Here is a 21,401-nt window from a genome sequence, read left to right as displayed (position 1 = left end):
ATCAGCCCATCTATCTACCTACCTCATCCCCATACAGTATTTATTTATTTATCTTGCCCCTATTCACCCCCCAGTATCTCTACTTGCACATTCATCTTCTGCACATCTACCATTCCAGTGTTTAAATTGCTATATTGTAATTACTTCACTACCATGGCCTATTTATTGTCTTAACTCCCTCATCTAACCTCATTTGCACTCACTGTATATAGACTTTTTGTTTTCTTTTGTTCTACTGTATTATTGACTATGTTTTGTTTATTCCATGTGTAACTCTGTGTTGTTGTGTGTGTTGAATTGCTATGCGTTTATCTTGGCCAGGTCGCAGTTTTAAATTAGAACTTGTTCTCAACTAGCTTACCTGGTTAAATAAAGGTGAAATAAAAAATAAATAAACATGACCTGGGAACAGATTACAGTGATATGAAGTATAAAAAAGTTTTTCCAGGAAGTACTGGTAATCTTTATCTGCACTGGGGGCCCTTCAAGATTTTGGTCAGGCGAGAGGTGTGTGTGTGTGTGTATATATATATATATATATATATATACACACACACACACCTCTCGCCTGACCAAAATCTTGAAGGGCCCCCAGTGCAGATAAAGATTACCAGTACTTCCTGGAAAAACTTTTTTATACTTCATATCACTGTAATCTGTTCCCAGGTCATGTTTATTTATTTTTTATTTCACCTTTATTTAACCAGTATATATATATATATATATATATATATATATATATATATATATATATATATATATATATATATATATATATATACACATACACACACTCTTAGTCAGACTATAAGAACTAACACAGCTAAAACAAACACACTGAATCTGTTCATCACTGGTTAGAGTACAATTTGTAGAAGACATGTAGCTACATTTGGATATTTTGAAGTGTTGCATTTTGATTCAAGTGGATCGCAAACCCAGTAACTACTTCTCTGATAGAGTTCAGTGTGTCAAATCAGAGGGCCTGTTATCCGGACCTCTGGCAGTCTCTATGGGGGTGCCACAGGGTTCAATTCTCGGGCCAACTCTCTTCTCTGTAATCAATGATGTCGCTCTTGCTGCTGGTGATTCTCTGATCCACCTCTTACGCAAACGACACCCTTCTGTATACTTCTGGCCCCTCTTTGGACACTGTGTTAACTAACCTCCAGACAAGCTTCAATGCCATACAACTCTCCTTCTGTGGCCTCCAACTGCTCTTAAATGCAAGTCAAACTAAATGCATGCTATTCAACCGATCACCGCCCGTCACTACTCTGGACGGCTCCGACTTAGAATATGTGGATAACTACAAATAAAAAAATGGTCCGGTCTCAGTCCTGACTTAAGTCTGCTTAAAAAATCAGAGACAAAGTGTAAATATTGCTGTCAATCAATGATTTCAACCAAAATGTCAAAAGCTTGAGAAATGTTGACAAATATGATGGATATATCAGTGAGTGTTGATACACACAAGAAACTGTTGTGTGAAAAACCCAGCAGCGTTGCAGTTCTTGACACAGACCAATGTGCCTGAATTGACACCTCCTACCCTGTTCAAAAGGCACTTAACTTTTGTCTTGCCCATTCACCCTCTGAATGGCACACACACAATCCATGTCTCAATTGTCTCAAGGCTTAAAATCCTTCTTTAACCTGTCTCCTCCCCTTCATCTACACTGATTGAAGTGGATTTAACAAGTAACATTAATAAGGGATCATAGACTAAGTAGGTGAAAGAGCAGGAGTTCTTAATGTATATGTTTTGAACACTCAGTATATATTGATTTTTATATTTGTACTGCACTGTGGAAGAGAGCTTGCAAGTAAGCATTTCACTGTTCCGTTTTGCACCTGCTGTATCCTGTGCATGTGACAAACTTTGATCTGTTGTACATTTTATTTTGCTATAAATAGTTTAAGCAATTCACAAAATATGACTTTAGAAATAAATGCAGAGATGTTATTGTACAAAATAATATGTAATATTTACAATGACTATCAAATGCCATGTTATGAACAATTATAGCATCAGAGTGCAATCAATCTCATTACTCTAATCAGCTACTTTTTTGGTACAGTCACAGTGTGCAATACATCTTCAGGTTCCTGCAGACTGCTCCTGAATCCAGAGAAAATGCTCTGAACCTGCATTGGGGAAAAAATAACATTAGTATACTAAATAATTAAAAGGGATTCTATTATTTCCTAAAAAGGTCTCAAATTAATTATTTTGAGGAGCATTTGTAAGGATTCATGCAACAATTATACCTAATCAAAACATAAGAATGAAAATACATTTGCATGTGCACATTTTTTGGCACCATTATCAGCAAAATGATCATATACCACTTATGCACAGTACAGAGTCTGCCATTTTATCTACAAGATAGCAGATAGGGAGACATGTGGACTCTTTCCAGTGACCTTGATGTTGTTTAATCATTACCAGTGAGGCAAATAGGCTTATTTTGCCTGCTTAACCCGAAACATTACATTATGATTCAGTTAATGAAATGTCTATTATGGGCTTATAACAGAACATTATTATTACGATGTTACCAGTAGTTAGTTACATTTGAAACGAAATTACCTGTAAAGTCATATTGTCAGTGTCTGTCTGGTAAGTTCAGTAGATGAAGCTTCTGTTGTGTTCTGATAAATAATGGAAAGAGTGACAGGGGCTTGCTGCTGGTTAGAGGTAACATTTCCATCCGTTGTTCGGGGCCCCTCTCCCTTGACCCTCCCATTCCTTCGGAATGAGTTCCTAATTCCGTTAGTGAGACGGTTGGAAACCTTCCTGACAACACCGCTGATCCCTTTGTTCTTTAGTTTGACCAAGCCAACGTCATCCTCCAGTTCCTCAGGTGGCACCTCGATGTTCCCCGAGAACCAGAACACCCACCAGATGAGACTGAGGAAGATGATGACAGCCCCTGCATAGATGAACAAGTCGTGGCAGAATATGTCTGCAAACACCCCGGTCAGCAATATAAACACTCCAACTACGTCGTGGCTCACCGCAAACCAAAAGGCACATTTACAGCGACCAACTCCCTGATATCTCCTCTCCGCGACCTCCACTAGCCTTTCTTGTATTTGCGCCATGGTAACGGAAGTGCAATATTTCCTTTTCAAAAAGTAATTTGAAGTCCAGAAAGGAATGTCATTTCCAAAAGTGCCGACTCCGGTGCGGACACAAGGTGATGTGCGATGACGCGCCTTTGGACTGTTGGAGAACGCAGCGCACAGTCACAGGGACGCAACATACTGAGAGCACACAGTAAAATTGTTCAAAGTACATTCACCTTTGGTTTTTAGTACAGCTTTACGAGACATGATCTTCTTTGATGATACTTTATCAGATATTCAGAAATTATTTTAAGGTGCTTCTTAAAAAGGCAGAAGAATGGTCCTTTCTGAAGTTCCCTTGTGAAAAATAAATTAATCTGTCAGTAAATGACAGTATAACCTGTTATCCAAAAACATCCAAGTGTCTCTAATAAATACAAATTAAAAGTCTATATTATTTAAAAGACAAAATTAGGATTCCAACCACACATGTCCAACAGAACGTCTGAAGAATGGATCACCCCTTACCCTTTCCATCACACACTGCTGAGGGACCTGCTTGTGCTCCTGGCCCCCAGCCCCATACGTCTCTGCTTGTCCTTCAGGATGGGTATCCAGACCAGCCCTACCACTACAAACATCATTCCAATGGACAGGCAGACCGGGGCAGTGGCATGGGGGGTGTCTGTCACACCAGACGAGTGGAGGAGAATCAGCACCACACCAGCGCCCAGCATCAGGGCTCCCATCACCATGATGATGATAGGTTTGTGTATGTAGGCCCAGCGAGGTGGTTCTGGAGTATTGGGGTCAAGTTCTGGACACGGGACTCTCCTTCCAAGAACAGAGGATTCTGTGAGCTCTTCTGATGATGCCATCCTCATAATGATGATGTGATGACTTTTGTCAAAATCAGGTGCTGTGGTGAAAAGCTGCCCTTACTAAACTGCAATTGTTACTCAAAGTGAAATAGATTTATATTTTGGAGACCCAATTTGTGTCACTTCATGACCTCTTGGACAACGGCAACTAACTTGCATTAACATGTATACTTTTTCTTCTGCCTCAACTGCAATATAAGATTTCTAATGCTTACCAACTACAACCTCCTTACTGATGACTGCTCTGTTGTTTCCTAAAACCCACTCCCCTCATCCCATCGATTTCCACCCAGTTAACCACACCTACATCAAATAGGGAGGGGTAGTTGAATACTAGACAGACATGGACCACCTGTAGGCGTGTATTGTCTAAACTTGCTAGCTAACTCTGGCAGCTTTTACATTCATGTGAAAACAGTGCTGAACAAATAAATTACTTCGCTTCAAATGGATATTACAGAAATTATACTTAGAAATCAATGTTAAACATTGCACTTAAAAGAGCACTATAGTGAACAACCCAGTCTGTGATATTAGAAAGGCAAACATCAGGGAGCAGCTGCACAACCATGTTATGATCTCATCAACAATAGCCTTGTCATCTAATACCAACAGTCTATTGTATTTGGACAGTGTTTACCATGGTAAAACATCACTCGCATCGGAGGTGAACCAGAACCACACATTACCTGTACAGACAGATAGCCTAATTTAATGGGTTTATATTACATAAAAACCTTACATGTATTCATTACATAAAAATTAACAGTGAGCCCATTTCAGTGGTCTCCACAAGTAGGAGTTGCCAGCCAAATAGAAAAAAGCCTGTCTTCCCCGGTCTGACATTTTTGGCTAAAGGAGCTCTATTTTGGTGGCCTCCGGTACATTATAATGCCTTATATTCTATCATCAGAAATACACAGTGAAATGATTGGGTACTTTATAAAGTTTACCTTCCAGATTGGTTGTGGTATTATGTAGAAAGACATGATTTTACAATTTAAATTAATGAAAATGTATGAATTCAGTGTATTTAATTGTTTTGGATATCATCTAGGCCAAAGGTCACCAATCTTTCCTGAGTAAAGTTCACTGAGTCAAAATGCAAGCAGAGCTCTACTGCTCAGATTTTTTTTCTCCAACATTACTTTATAAAAATGTAAGCCTATGCAACATTAACTTATTAAAAACGGTTCTGTAGCAATGAGGTTTGTAGTAGGCTATATGCCCAATACATTATCAATGCATATTGTCTATGCTTGAATTGCCCTGCCAATATTGTTCTTCAGACCATTTTGAAATTATATTTCAAAATTGTAGGTATATTACACTAGTAATAGAGCAATTGTAATTTGTAATATTACTTTTGAGGCACTGCTGAGTGAGCATAATAATATTTTTTTTATTTTACTGGACTGATTGCCTGCATCTGATGGTCAGTCTGAGGGGAGGGAGAAAGCAGCAGTGAGGCTGCCTCTCACCCGATTTACCGTCCCTCCGCTCTCCCTCCCACCACAGAGAAAAGGGGACACTGTCTTCCAGCTGATGGGGAACTCAAGTAACACTGCATTATTTCTGTCTCACGCACCAATTCATGTTAATTCGATGGAACACTTTGCCTTCCCGGTAGTAGGGTTGTTGAATCAAGTGCAACTATCGCCAACAACAGGAAACAAATACATAAAATAGGAAAGTCTGACTTTGTTGTTTTTTTTTGTAGAAATGTTTGGTGATCGACTAGGTAAGACTCGGAGATCTCGATGGACTGATTGGTGACCATTGGGCTAGGCCTATATGATCAGGATTATTTACTAGGTAAGAACATTAAACCTATCTTCTCTTTGAGCTGGTCTTATTTACAATTGTAATACAAAATATGAATGGCCATAATGTGTTCTTCAAATCTTGAAACATAAATTAAGGTTGAATCAAAAAAAATTATAATGGGAATATTAGTCTTAAATATGATATATTTCTAATTTTACATAGCCTAAATGTATAATCATCATTACCCTGACTAATGATGAAACGTTTTGCCTGATTCCGTTTAGTCTTCCCAATTCTGTTTTGTTTTTCCAGGTCTTCGCTGGCAAAATCACATTTTAATAGAAAAACAACCAAAGTGGAAGTTCTAAGTCCACAACAATGCTTAAACCACTTGAGGTCTGGGAAAAAAAATCAGAGAAATTAATTTTGGACGCAGTTACCTTTTAATTTAAACGCACACCTAGCAAGAGGCTGTTGTTGAACAGTATTTTTGTAGCACACGCGATGGTAGAGTTTGCAAAACAAATACCAACTGGATTGAAGAAAATAGTCATAACATAATTCTGCCAGATAACTACAAATTAGCCTAACATAAAATTGAGAAGGCTTTTCCATCTACTAGAATACCTTTTTCATTAGCATAATGAAAAATGTGGTACTCATGTGGTAGACGCATGCACCACACACACTGACGTTGCCGCTTCAGAAAGTTGCAGAAAATACAAACTGATTCATTCTGTTCATGTCTTATGATAAAACAAATACATTTAAATGCGTTTATTTGATTCCCTACTATGGTCAATACATATGAATATTGTTGAATTCTGTTAATGACTGGATTCCGCGAGGGCCCTAATTATCATGAGTTGAACACAGCTCTCCATTACCTGTTGTTCCTGCAGTGATGATTTACCATCTTCATCAAATGTTTTCATAATTTATCTGCAGATAATTACTAAAAGCCTTGGCCTACCAATTGCCTACGCAAATTAGGGAGCCAAATGAATGGCTCTTACTGATGCGATTCGGTAGGCTACACTGACTGACGAAACCAGTCACTGTCTGGCAAATTCCAACATCAAAGGTTAGGAAACCTCGGGTTACTGAATGGCAAAGGGATATATAGTGCCTTCAGAAAAGTAGTTACAGGCTACACCTTCACTTACTCAACATTGTTATTTTACAGCTGGAATAATCTACACACAATGCCCCATACAGTGAAAACATGTTTGCAAATGTATTGAAAATTAAATACTGAAATCTCATTTACATAAGCATTCACACCCCTTTGCTATGACACTCCAAATTGAGCCCAGATTCCTCCAATTTACTTTGATCATCATTGAGATGTCACTACAACTTGGGAGTCCACCTGTGTCCAATTCAATTGTTTGAACATGATTTAGAAAGAAACACCTGTCAATATAAAAAGGTCCCACCGTTGACAGTGCATGTCAGAGCAGAAACTGTACCATAAAGTTTAAGGAACTGTCCGTAGAGCCCGGAGAGAATTGTGATGAGACATAAAAACAATAATTGGGAGATGGAGAAACAAACTACCCAGACTGCCTACAGCTGGCTGTCCAACCAAACTGTGCAACCTGGCAAGGCCCTTGGTCAGGGAGGTGACCAATAACAGTTCCTTGGCCGAGATGAGAAAACCTACCAGAATGACAACAGTCTCTACAGCACTTCACAAATCTGGGCTTTATGGAAGTGGCCAGACTGAAACTACTCCTGAAAAAAAGGCATGACAGCACACCTGGAGTTCACAAAACTGCACGTGAAAGACTGATAAGGCAAAAGATTGTGATCTGATGAGACAAATTGAACTCTTTGGCTTGAATGAAAAGCACCGTGTCTGGAAAAAACAAGGCGCACCTCATCACCCTTCGACCACCACCCTACAGTGAAGCATGGTGGTAGCAACATGTTATGGGGATGCTTTTCAGCACCAGGGACTAGGAGATTGGTAAGGATAGAGGGAACAATGAATGGAGCCAAATATAGGCAAATCCTTGATGAGAACCTGCTTCAATGCAAACGACCTTGGGCAAAGAATTACATTCCAACAGGACAATGACCCCAAACATAGACTTCAGAACAATGTGAAAGTCCTTGAGTGGTCCAGCCAAAGCCCAGGCTTAACATTTAAAATCTGTGGAAAGACTGTCTAAGGCGCTGCATCTCAGTGCAAGAGGTATCACTAGACTCTGGTTCAATTCCAGGCTGTAGCACAACCGGCCGTGATTGGGAGTCCCATAGGGCGGCACACAATTGGCCCAGTGTCGTTCGGGGTAGGCCGTCATTGTAAATAAGAATTTGTATTCAGAGAATTGCAGGGGAAGAGTACAATACAGTACAGTTCAACTAATAGGCAGAACATAGTCGAGTGCAACAGTTATATTAATATTCTTCTTCTATCCATTTCTGGTCCACAAACTTTGAGCTTTAAGTCCCAAAAATAAAAATAGTGTGTTCACTAAACAGCGCATTGTCGCACGCAAAGCAGTTTCACCGTGATGATAAAGACAACTATTCACTGAAAATAAAAGAAAGAAAACAAATCATTTGCAACATAGGCTATTTAATATTAACAAAATAAAATGCAAAATATACATACACATTTAATAAAAAATCAAATGCATTGTATGCCTACTCACCAAAGACTGATTATTTGAACACAAAATCCATCCTCCTTTCTTTCCTCAAGAAGACTTCAATGACTCTGTTGTACAGTCTCTGTGCGTTTTAGTTCCACCAATAAGTCCTTTTCTATCGACATGGAGGCTAATGCTGAAAGCCGAGTCTGTCCAGTAGCATTTCAGGAATACGTTTTGATTCGCTTTAAGGCTGAGAATGACCGCTTGACAGAAGCTGTGGACACAGGGATAGTCACACATGCCAAAGTGTAAAGTTGCCCCCATGTCCTCATTCAGATTTTTCTGCTTAGGGAAATCAAGGAGATCAGAGGGACTTTTCCCTTCAAAATCAGCCATAGCATACATTACAGTCAGTTCTGTTTTTAGCTTGGATAAGTCAAACAGTGTTCCGTGACACTTAAGCTGGAGAAGGCTGTTTGTGGGAATTTTTTCCGGTAAATCTGAAAGTGCTGGGGGTCCAGGAGGGAGAGAAACATTAAGTTTGTGGTCTTGAAACCTGTTTCGTATCTGGCAAATAATGTTGTCCAGAATATTGCTGTGGAGTTGTTGGTAGTATGTGCGAGGGTCTCCTTGTGCTGGGCCTCTGTGTGCGCTGGGTGAACTTGAGATGTGAGCTGTGTCATCGTAGATTTGACTGAACCTGCGCCTCTCTCGCTCAATTGTAATAATAGGCATTCCCAGCAGTACAGTTTGCAGTGCTTCTCGGAGCCTGTGAGCCATTGATAGCGCTAGTAGTTGGAACTTTGAAAGTGGCGAACGAACCCCTTTCCCGCCTGTGACAGGCTTTGTAGCGTCGGGCGACCTCTCCTTACAATGTCGAACTTTTCTTGAAAAGTCTTGAGAATGGCGTTATAATTATATCCTCGACCAAATCGATATCTTCTCCTCCTTCCGCCATTATGGGTTGAAAACACAGCTTAGTAGTACGCAAATTAGTTTATCAAATTCTGTTTCCTAGTTCTGCATAGACCTGCCCATAGGACCTGCCTCTCAATATTGGTAATCCAATCAAAAGATGTGTACGCACTACACCTGCTAGCTGGCTCCTGTGTAACACTGGAGCCAGCCAGCAGGTGTACAATAGCCAACTCTAAAGCTGATTGGTTGACACTACATTTTCATTTCCATTCACTTTAAGCTACAAGCGCCCGCACTGTTGATTCTGAAGGTCTGAGGGCAGATTTTAGACCCCTGGCAACACATGGCTGAATATGATTGGATAAAAGATCTAACATAAAGACCAGCCCTCCAAATCTCAACCTGGGGCTGGAAGCAGTACAACCAAGAGGAAAGCTATGAAATACTCTGGGGAATAATTGAATACATATTTGTGGGAAAATCTATTTTAAAAGAAATGTGCCAAAATTCTAAATCAGGCTGAGTGGATTGACTCATTGTTCCCACTCGCATTAGATGGAAAGTGCAAATTCCCAAGCATCCTCTCCCTCTGTGTAAAGAAATTTGACTGCAACCAACCACAGCGCAGCACACAAATTGTACCGGATGGTGGGACAGCTTCCCAGTCATCGCTCGCTTTGTAACTGGCGCCTATCCTAGCAATAGATCGCTAGAAGATGAATATCCTTCATTCTAACGGGAGAGAACTCAAGGGCCTTGCAATTTGAAGCTTAAATGAAAAGGAGCCTAGTTAATATGAAGTGGAAAAAGTAGCCGGCTGAAAATGAGTAGCGCTAATGGAAAACAATGTCATTGTGGATAACAAATTAAAGACATGAAATATACTTTGTGGTAATATTTTAATTTACAAGTTGGGCTTATAAAAAATATGATTTTGAACAAGACCCTTTTATGGGGCAGACAAAGATTTGCAACACATTTGAGTTTGTCCTTGGCTCGATTAACATTGACAGTTTATATACATTCAGAACCAGTCCTTTTTATATCAGTATAATGAAGTCAGAGTTCCATTTAGAGAAGGCGGGAGTAATACACAGGTAGCAATGGGGAGAGAAAGGAGAGTTGTGTTACACTGAGTTGACAAACAGACATTAAGATTTAGGCACTTTCTCTTTTCATATTTTGTGAAGGTATTTTTGCAGCCTTCTTGGTCATTTTTTATTTTATACCTTTCCTCCTGTTGGTTTGGGTACCTTCACAAGTCCCTTCTTGGTCGGCTTCTACGGGGATCAGAGAGAAGAAAACTATTTGTACAGTACTGAGAGGAGTCTTTTTCTGTAGAGACAAAGAGGTCGGTCAATTAACTTCCACTGGGGGGGCAGTGTTCCCAGAGAGTGAACAGGGAAACACCATAAAAGGGACACCGCTCCCCTGCCTCACTGGAATAAGTTTAATATAGCATTGGATTTAAACCAAAATTCATAAGGAGAGTGAAACAAGTTCCAAACCAGTGCACAGAGTTCTTTGAAAAATGTTATTTGACAAAAATAGATAATTGATAAAACTAATAACATTTGGTTTGACACAAGCGGGGTACAGACCTCCACTAGCCTTTTTCCTTGGCATTACTATGGGAACCTCTTCCTCCCTGTCAGCACCAGAGTTTTTTTCTGTAGACTTCTGTTCTTTCTTTGCAGACTTCTGTTTCCGCGCATTTTTCTGAAATTTCATAAACAAGACACAGGTATTGATGAGATCCAGCTCTCGCATGTTTATATACACAAAGTACCAGTCAAAAGTTTGGACCCCTACTCATTCGAGGGTTTTTCTTTATCTTTACTAGACATCAAATCGATAAAACATATGGGATCATGTAGTAACACAAACACTTAAATCAAAATACATTTTAGATTCTTCTAAGTAGCCACCATTTGCCTTGACAGCCTTGCACACTCTTGGCATTCTCTCAACCAGCTTCACCTGGAATGCTTTTCCAACAGTCTTCCGAGTTCCCATATTTGATGAGCACTTGTTGGCTGCTTTTCCTTCACTCTGCAGTCCAAATTCAACACAAAAATCAATATCTTTGGGCTACACATTACATTGAATACTTTCTGCCTGTGGACATCTGTTCTACAATGTGCCAGCAGAGCAAGATACCCTTTGTTGGCATAATTGATCTCTTTCAGGCAGAGTACATCTGGCATGCCACATTTTATTGAAAAAGTGTGGTGTTCCATTCATTTCTAGTGGCATCCAGCTTAAGCCAGGCCCAATTCCATCTCCACTTCATCCCTGAATAAATCAAATTAAAGTTTATTTGTCACGTGCACCGAATACAACAGGTGTAGGTAGACCTTACAGTGAAATGCTTACTTACAGACTAACCAATAGTGAGAAGGTGTGTGTAGGTAAGTAAAGAAATAAAACAGTAAGAAGACATTTGAAAATAAGAGTAGCAAGGCTATATACAGACACCGGTTAGTCAGGCTTATTGGAGGTAGTATGTATATGTATCACATAGGTATCCTATTTTGGATTCAAAACAGCAAACAGCAAAGCACCTCACGCCTCCTCGTCCATGCCTCCCGAGGGGAACGACACGCGGAGATCCATTCACCTACTCTGCATCACAAAGACATGGTGGTTGGAACTAAAAATCTCCTATTTGGACTGACCAAAGGATTTCCATTGCTCGTGTTTCTTGGCCCAAGAAAGTCTCTTCTTATTGGTGCCCTTTAGTAGTGGTTTCTTTGCAGCAATTTGAACAGTTGATGTTGAGATGTATCTGTTACATGAACTCTGAAGTATTTATTTGGGCAGCAATCTGAGGTGCAGTTAACTCTCATGAACTTATCCTATGCAGCAGAGGTAACTATGGGTCTTCCGTTCCAGTCCTCATGAGAGCCAGTTTCATCACAGCGACTGCACTTGAAGATACTTTCAAAGTTCATGAAATGTTCCATATTGACTGACCTTCATGTTTTAAAGTAATGATGGACTGTCGTTTCTCTGCTTATTTGAGCTGGTCTTGCCATAATATGGACTTGGGTCTTTTACCAAATAGGGCTACCTTCTGTATACCACCCCTACCGTGTCACAACACAACTGATCGGCTCAAATGCATTAAGGAAAGAAATTCCACAACTTAACCTTTAAGAAGGCACAGCTGTTAATTGAAATGCATTCCAGGTGACTACCTCATGAAGCTGGTTGAGAGAATGTCAACAATGTGCAAAGCTGTCAAGGCAAAGGGTGGCTACTTGGAAGAATCTCAAATATAAAATATTTTGATTTGTTTAAAACCTAGGGGGCACTATTTTCATTTTTGGAAAAATAACGTTCCCAAAGTAAACGGGCTATTTTGTCAGGACAAGATGCTAGAATATGCATATAATTGACAGCTTATGATAGAAAACAATCTTTAAAGTTTCCAAAACTGTAAAAATATTGTCTGTGAGTATAACAGAACTGATATTGCTGGCGAAAGCCTGAGAAAAATCCAATCAGGAAGTGACCCATGTTTTGAACGCTCTGCGTTCTGATGCGTCCCTATTGAGTAGTGAATGGGCTATCAACCAGATTCCTTTTTCTACGTATTCCCCAAGGTGTCTACAGCATTTTGACGTAGTTTCACGCCTTTATGTTGAAGAATGAGCGTAACCGACTACATTGCGTAAGTGTCCGGCTGAGGGCTCTCAGAGTAATTCTTGCGTAATAGACAGAGGTAGCTATTTTTCCTCCCGGTCTTACGGAAAATACAGCTGTCCCCGTTGATATATTATCGAATAGATATTTGAAAAACACCTTGAGGATTGATTATAAACAACGTTTGCCATGTTTCTGTCGATATTACGGAGCCAATTTGGAATATTTTTCGGCGTTGTCGTGACCGCAATTTCCAGTCAAATTCTCAGCCAAACGTGAAGAACTAACGGCGTTATTTCAGCTACAAAAATAATATTTTTGGAAAAAAGGAACATTTGCTATCTAACTAGGAGTCTCGTGAGTGAAAACATCCAAAGCTCATCAAATGTAAACGATTTAATTTGATTGATTTTCTGATTTTCGTGATCAGGTTGCCTGCTGCTAGCTAGGCATAATGCTATGCTAGGCTATCGATAAACTTACACAAATGCTTGTCTTGCTTTGGCTGTAAAGCATAATTTCAAAATCTGAGATGACAGGGTGATTAACAAAAGGCTAAGCCGTGTTTCAATATATTTCACTTGTGATTTCATGAATATGAATATTTTCGAGTAATATTATTTGACTGTGGCGCTATGCTATTCAGCGGCTGCGGACTAAAATGATCCCGCGACAGGGATGGGTAGCGTCAAGAAGTTTTAACACTTGGTTACGACATGATTCCATGTGTGTTATTTCATAGTTTTGATGTCTTCACTATTGTTCTACAAAGTAGGAAATAGTAAAAAATAAAGAAACCCTTTAGGTTTATTTAACCTTGAGTAGGTGTGTCAAAACTTTTACTGGTACTGCATGTATGTAAATATGCATGTAAATAATAGAGAGGTCTGCAATTGACCTCAATAGTCCATATGTGGCACTAAGAGCTATGTTGATGTTCCCAGAGAGTGAACAGGGAGACAGCACTAAATGGAGACCGCTCCCCTGCCTCACTGGAATGGGTTTCATATAGCACTGGATTTAAACCAAAATTAATAGAGTGTAAAACAGGTTCCGAACCAGTGCAAAGACGAGTCCTTTAATTTGACAAAAATAGATCATTGATCAAATAATATAATCTTCCAAAGCAATTTACAAGCATTTGTGTGTAGCAGTCCTACCTTGGCATCCATGGCTGCGCGGGTCTGTTTCTGTGTTTCATCTATAAGGGTCAGGTTACTCAGGTTAGAGGTGTAGATGGGCAGAGCCACTGATTGGCTTTTCAAGTGGATGACCTTTATCAACGGTCCTTTCTGCAAAAGAGACAACACTTTATACTCAAAGAACACAATCACTCATACATTCAGGTCAAGGATCAGGATTGTAGGCACATGGGTTTAATCACACTGCTATACAGAGCAGGCAATAAGCTTAACGTACCACAGTACTATAGGCCCTGTAATCTCACCTCAGACAACAGAGATATCAAAGGTGATTTTCAGACTGGGCCCACACATTTCTTTAGCATTAATAAACATTGAGTATACCTGACCATTTAACGTATAATAAAAGTGTAAATATCTGTGTTGACGGGGTACAATTGATTAGGGAGATCAGGAAGACATCCTGGCAGTAAACTCACCTAACCTGTAGTTTTGTCACGATGGTGCTGACAGCTGAATCAATATTCTCTGCTATTTCATCTGCAGCCATCCCAGAGTGGGCCACACAAGCCATGCTAAAACAAACAATAACATTTTACAGGAGGCAATGTGTATATAAATGAATGTACATTAATTGCCCTTGTGTGTCAGTTGCAGAGACAGGCCCCAATAGAGAGGGAGATCTGAGTCACTATGACACCATCATTGCCCATGTCCAACACGGACAGGGTTTGCTGAGGCGCACTTACTGACTAAGTCAGAGAGCAGGCCTCACCAGTAGCAGCCTTTCTTAGAAATGGAGGTTGTTGTTCCCTGGATGTTCCCTCTGGATGTCCAAGGCCAGCTTCTTGCTCTGCAGGTTCAATGACAAAGGCTCCCTAAGCAGGGGAGATAATAATAAAAAAAGACTCCATTAGATTAGAACTCTGTAAGGGCTAGCTTAAAGGCACATTTAAACTTACAGGTGAAGTCGGAAGTTTACATTCACTTAGGTTGGAGTCATTAAAACTCATTTTTCAACCACTCCACAAATGTCTTGTGAACAAACTATAGTTTTGGCAAGTCGGTTAGGACATCTAGCATGACAAGTAATTTTTCCAACAATAGTTTACAGACAGATTATTTCACTTATAATTCATTGTATCACAATTCCAGTGGGTCAGAAGTTCACACACACTAAGTTGACTGTGCCTTTCAACAGCTTGGAAAATTCCAGAAAATGATGTCATGGCTTTAGAAGCTTCTGATAGGCTAAGTGACATCATTTGAGTCAATTGGAGGTGTACCTGTGGATGTATTTCAAGGCCTACCATCAAAATCAGTGCCTCTTTGCTTGACATCATGGGAAAATCAAAAAGAAATCGGCCAAGACCTCAGTAAAACAATTGTAGACCTCCACAAATCTGGTTCATCCTTGGGAGCAATTTCCAAACACCTGAAGGTACCACGTTCATCTGTACAAACAATAGTAAGCAAGCATAAACACCATGGGACCACGCAGCCGTCAGACCGCTCAGGAAGGAGACCCGTTCTGTCTCCAAGAGATGAATGTACGTCGGTGCAAATCTATCCCAGAACAGCAGCAAAGGATCTTTTGAAGATGCTGGAGGAAACCGGTACAAAAGTATCTATATCCACAGTAAAACAAATTCTATATCGACAACAGGAAAGGCCGCTCAGCAAGGAAGAAGCCACTGCTCCAAAACCGCCATAAAAAAACCAGACTACGGTTTGCAACTGCACATGGGGACAAAGATCGCACTTTTTGGAGTGATGTCCTCTGGTCTGATCAAACAAAAATAGAACTGTTCACAAAATATATGGCACCGTGAGGGAGGAAAATGATGTGGATATATTGAAGCAACGTCTCAAGACATCAGTCAGGAAGTTAAAGCTTGGTCGCAAATGAGTCTTCCAAATGGACAATGACCACAAGCATACTTCCAAAGTTGTGGCAAAATGGCTTAAGGACTCAAAGTAAAGGTATTGGAGTGGCCATCAGAAAGCCCTGACCTCAATCCTATAGAAAAAGTGTGTGTGAGCAAGGAGGCCTACAAACCTGACTCAGTTACAGCAGCTCTGTCAGGAGGAATGGGCCAAAATTCACCCAACTTATTGTGGGAAGCTTGTGGAAGGCTACCCGAAACATTTGACCCAAGTTAAACAATTGAAAGGCAATGCTACCAAATACTAATTGAGTGTATGTAAACTTCTGAACCACTGGGACTGTGATGAAACAAATAAACCACTATCATTCTGACATTTCACATTCTTCAAATAAAGTGGTGACCTAAGACAGGGAATTTTTAATAGGATTAAATGTTAGGAATTGTGAAAACGTGAGTTTAAATGTATTCGGCTATGGTGTATGTAAACGTCCGACTTCAACCGTATAAGAGGACATGTATTTCAAAACCAGGGAACAGCACTAGGGGCTATGTTGATGTTCCCAGAGAGTGAACAGGGAGACAGCACAAAAAGGATACCACTCCCCTGCCTCACTGGAATGAGTTTCATATAGCAATGGAGTTACACCAAAATTCATACCGAGAGTGAACCAGGTTCCGAACCAGTGCAAAAATGAGTCTTTAAATAGATTTCATTTGACTAAAATAGGCAAGGTGATCAACCAACAATATTTACAAGCTTACTTCTTTCTCTCGTAGAAGTGCTTGCCGATGTGCGAGGACAGCAGGCGGCGAATGCGGTCGTCTGAAAGAAACATGTCAAAGTTCCCCAGCAGCCGTCGTTTGGCTTCAAAGGGCTTTTACTCAGTCCTCAGTGTCTTGTAAGGGATCACCTAAAGAAAGACAAAGGGATATGCCTGGATGAGTTGTGTCTCGTGCACCAAGAAGTAAACGAGGACCATATCATAAGTAATCATCATTATTACATACATTTTAAGTATGACAGTAAGTAACGGTCTCAAAGTTGTAGCGACAGACTCCAATAGGGAGGAAAGTCCGCCTGGATATATTTAGAGTCACAGTGGCACCATCGTGGCCCATGTCCAACACAGAGACAGGAGTACAGGGTTTGCTGGGGTGCACTTATTCACATTGGATGACCAAATGCTAGCTACAGACGAGAGTAAAATCAGTTGAAGAGATGCATTGGACAGTTCACTGAGTAAAAAATAATCCCCCCCTTACACACGTTACTGTCAAATTCAACACAAAAATCAATATCTTTGGGCTACACATTACATTGAATACTTTCTGCCTGTGGACATCTGTTCTACAATGTGCCAGCAGAGCAAGATACCCTTTGTTGGCATAATTGATCTCTTTCAGGCAGAGTACATCTGGCATGCCACATTTTATTGAAAAAGTGTGGTGTTCCATTCATTTCTAGTGGCATCCAGCTTAAGCCAGGCCCAATTCCATCTCCACTTCATCCCTGAATAAATCAAATTAAAGTTTATTTGTCACGTGCACCGAATACAACAGGTGTAGGTAGACCTTACAGTGAAATGCTTACTTACAGACTAACCAATAGTGAGAAGGTGTGTGTAGGTAAGTAAAGAAATAAAACAGTAAGAAGACATTTGAAAATAAGAGTAGCAAGGCTATATACAGACACCGGTTAGTCAGGCTTATTGGAGGTAGTATGTATATGTATCACATAGGTATCCTATTTTGGATTCAAAACAGCAAACAGCAAAGCACCTCACGCCTCCTCGTCCATGCCTCCCGAGGGGAACGACACGCGGAGATCCATTCACCTACTCTGCATCACAAAGACATGGTGGTTGGAACTAAAAATCTCCTATTTGGACTGACCAAAGGATTTCCATTGCTCGTGTTTCTTGGCCCAAGAAAGTCTCTTCTTATTGGTGCCCTTTAGTAGTGGTTTCTTTGCAGCAATTTGAACAGTTGATGTTGAGATGTATCTGTTACATGAACTCTGAAGTATTTATTTGGGCAGCAATCTGAGGTGCAGTTAACTCTCATGAACTTATCCTATGCAGCAGAGGTAACTATGGGTCTTCCGTTCCAGTCCTCATGAGAGCCAGTTTCATCACAGCGACTGCACTTGAAGATACTTTCAAAGTTCATGAAATGTTCCATATTGACTGACCTTCATGTTTTAAAGTAATGATGGACTGTCGTTTCTCTGCTTATTTGAGCTGGTCTTGCCATAATATGGACTTGGGTCTTTTACCAAATAGGGCTACCTTCTGTATACCACCCCTACCGTGTCACAACACAACTGATCGGCTCAAATGCATTAAGGAAAGAAATTCCACAACTTAACCTTTAAGAAGGCACAGCTGTTAATTGAAATGCATTCCAGGTGACTACCTCATGAAGCTGGTTGAGAGAATGTCAACAATGTGCAAAGCTGTCAAGGCAAAGGGTGGCTACTTGGAAGAATCTCAAATATAAAATATTTTGATTTGTTTAAAACCTAGGGGGCACTATTTTCATTTTTGGAAAAATAACGTTCCCAAAGTAAACGGGCTATTTTGTCAGGACAAGATGCTAGAATATGCATATAATTGACAGCTTATGATAGAAAACAATCTTTAAAGTTTCCAAAACTGTAAAAATATTGTCTGTGAGTATAACAGAACTGATATTGCTGGCGAAAGCCTGAGAAAAATCCAATCAGGAAGTGACCCATGTTTTGAACGCTCTGCGTTCTGATGCGTCCCTATTGAGTAGTGAATGGGCTATCAACCAGATTCCTTTTTCTACGTATTCCCCAAGGTGTCTACAGCATTTTGACGTAGTTTCACGCCTTTATGTTGAAGAATGAGCGTAACCGACTACATTGCGTAAGTGTCCGGCTGAGGGCTCTCAGAGTAATTCTTGCGTAATAGACAGAGGTAGCTATTTTTCCTCCCGGTCTTACGGAAAATACAGCTGTCCCCGTTGATATATTATCGAATAGATATTTGAAAAACACCTTGAGGATTGATTATAAACAACGTTTGCCATGTTTCTGTCGATATTACGGAGCCAATTTGGAATATTTTTCGGCGTTGTCGTGACCGCAATTTCCAGTCAAATTCTCAGCCAAACGTGAAGAACTAACGGCGTTATTTCAGCTACAAAAATAATATTTTTGGAAAAAAGGAACATTTGCTATCTAACTAGGAGTCTCGTGAGTGAAAACATCCAAAGCTCATCAAATGTAAACGATTTAATTTGATTGATTTTCTGATTTTCGTGATCAGGTTGCCTGCTGCTAGCTAGGCATAATGCTATGCTAGGCTATCGATAAACTTACACAAATGCTTGTCTTGCTTTGGCTGTAAAGCATAATTTCAAAATCTGAGATGACAGGGTGATTAACAAAAGGCTAAGCCGTGTTTCAATATATTTCACTTGTGATTTCATGAATATGAATATTTTCGAGTAATATTATTTGACTGTGGCGCTATGCTATTCAGCGGCTGCGGACTAAAATGATCCCGCGACAGGGATGGGTAGCGTCAAGAAGTTTTAACACTTGGTTACGACATGATTCCATGTGTGTTATTTCATAGTTTTGATGTCTTCACTATTGTTCTACAAAGTAGGAAATAGTAAAAAATAAAGAAACCCTTTAGGTTTATTTAACCTTGAGTAGGTGTGTCAAAACTTTTACTGGTACTGCATGTATGTAAATATGCATGTAAATAATAGAGAGGTCTGCAATTGACCTCAATAGTCCATATGTGGCACTAAGAGCTATGTTGATGTTCCCAGAGAGTGAACAGGGAGACAGCACTAAATGGAGACCGCTCCCCTGCCTCACTGGAATGGGTTTCATATAGCACTGGATTTAAACCAAAATTAATAGAGTGTAAAACAGGTTCCGAACCAGTGCAAAGACGAGTCCTTTAATTTGACAAAAATAGATCATTGATCAAATAATATAATCTTCCAAAGCAATTTACAAGCATTTGTGTGTAGCAGTCCTACCTTGGCATCCATGGCTGCGCGGGTCTGTTTCTGTGTTTCATCTATAAGGGTCAGGTTACTCAGGTTAGAGGTGTAGATGGGCAGAGCCACTGATTGGCTTTTCAAGTGGATGACCTTTATCAACGGTCCTTTCTGCAAAAGAGACAACACTTTATACTCAAAGAACACAATCACTCATACATTCAGGTCAAGGATCAGGATTGTAGGCACATGGGTTTAATCACACTGCTATACAGAGCAGGCAATAAGCTTAACGTACCACAGTACTATAGGCCCTGTAATCTCACCTCAGACAACAGAGATATCAAAGGTGATTTTCAGACTGGGCCCACACATTTCTTTAGCATTAATAAACATTGAGTATACCTGACCATTTAACGTATAATAAAAGTGTAAATATCTGTGATGACGGGGTACAATTGATTAGGGAGATCAGGAAGACATCCTGGCAGTAAACTCACCTAACCCGTAGTTTTGTCACGATGGTGCTGACAGCTGAATCAATATTCTCTGCTATTTCATCTGCAGCCATCCCAGAGTGGGCCACACAAGCCATGCTAAAACAAACAATAACATTTTACAGGAGGCAATGTGTATATAAATGAATGTACATTAATTGCCCTTGTGTGTCAGTTGCAGAGACAGGCCCCAATAGAGAGGGAGATCTGTCAGGATATATTTTGAGTCACTATGACACCATCATTGCCCATGTCCAACACGGACAGGGTTTGCTGAGGCGCACTTACTGACTAAGTCAGAGAGCAGGCCTCACCAGTAGCAGCCTTTCTTAGAAATGGAGGTTGTTGTTCCCTGGATGTTCCCTCTGGATGTCCAAGGCCAGCTTCTTGCTCTGCAGGTTCAATGACAAAGGCTCCCTAAGCAGGGGAGATAATAATAAAAAAGACTCCATTAGATTAGAACTCTGTAAGGGCTAGCTTAAAGGCACATTTAAACTTACAGGTGAAGTCGGAAGTTTACATTCACTTAGGTTGGAGTCATTAAAACTCATTTTTCAACCACTCCACAAATGTCTTGTGAACAAACTATAGTTTTGGCAAGTCGGTTAGGACATCTAGCATGACAAGTAATTTTTCCAACAATAGTTTACAGACAGATTATTTCACTTATAATTCATTGTATCACAATTCCAGTGGGTCAGAAGTTCACACACACTAAGTTGACTGTGCCTTTCAACAGCTTGGAAAATTCCAGAAAATGATGTCATGGCTTTAGAAGCTTCTGATAGGCTAAGTGACATCATTTGAGTCAATTGGAGGTGTACCTGTGGATGTATTTCAAGGCCTACCATCAAAATCAGTGCCTCTTTGCTTGACATCATGGGAAAATCAAAAAGAAATCGGCCAAGACCTCAGTAAAACAATTGTAGACCTCCACAAATCTGGTTCATCCTTGGGAGCAATTTCCAAACACCTGAAGGTACCACGTTCATCTGTACAA

The 21,401-nt window shown here is 40.1% G+C and overlaps 2 long non-coding RNA genes and 2 other non-coding genes across 4 annotated transcripts in view; all 4 read right to left on the bottom strand.

Annotated features, from left to right (window-relative positions):
• Positions 1-1,886: 1,886 nt before the first annotated feature.
• On the bottom strand, positions 1,887-3,288 carry LOC109870440 (uncharacterized). Its single transcript, XR_002252149.2, has 2 exons — positions 2,594-3,288; positions 1,887-2,148 (listed from the first exon to the last, which is right to left on the bottom strand). It is a non-coding gene; the product is annotated as an uncharacterized LOC109870440 (long non-coding RNA).
• Positions 3,289-10,121: 6,833 nt separating this feature from the next.
• The window catches only part of LOC109870045 (uncharacterized), a 28,226-nt gene continuing 16,946 nt past the window's right edge, over positions 10,122-21,401 (bottom strand). Inside the window, exons 11-19 of the long non-coding RNA XR_004205420.1 lie at positions 20,716-20,818; positions 20,405-20,500; positions 19,944-20,075; positions 16,683-16,831; positions 14,807-14,909; positions 14,511-14,606; positions 14,050-14,181; positions 10,843-10,960; positions 10,122-10,521 (exon numbers count right to left, since the gene is read on the bottom strand). This is a non-coding gene — a long non-coding RNA (uncharacterized LOC109870045). The remainder of the gene's footprint in view (positions 10,522-10,842; positions 10,961-14,049; positions 14,182-14,510; positions 14,607-14,806; positions 14,910-16,682; positions 16,832-19,943; positions 20,076-20,404; positions 20,501-20,715; positions 20,819-21,401) is intronic.
• Positions 14,248-14,375, bottom strand: LOC116357539 (small nucleolar RNA ACA64). Its single transcript, XR_004205560.1, has one exon. It is a non-coding gene; the product is annotated as a small nucleolar RNA ACA64 (small nucleolar RNA).
• LOC116357537 (small nucleolar RNA ACA64) lies at positions 20,142-20,269 on the bottom strand. The gene has a single exon (XR_004205559.1). It is a non-coding gene; the product is annotated as a small nucleolar RNA ACA64 (small nucleolar RNA).

This window comes from Oncorhynchus kisutch, linkage group LG25 (assembly GCF_002021735.2).
Source record: "Oncorhynchus kisutch isolate 150728-3 linkage group LG25, Okis_V2, whole genome shotgun sequence".
Classification (NCBI taxonomy): domain Eukaryota; kingdom Metazoa; phylum Chordata; class Actinopteri; order Salmoniformes; family Salmonidae; genus Oncorhynchus; species Oncorhynchus kisutch.
Note: the sequence above shows the minus strand (reverse complement) of the source record. Positions and strands in the feature narration are given on the sequence as shown.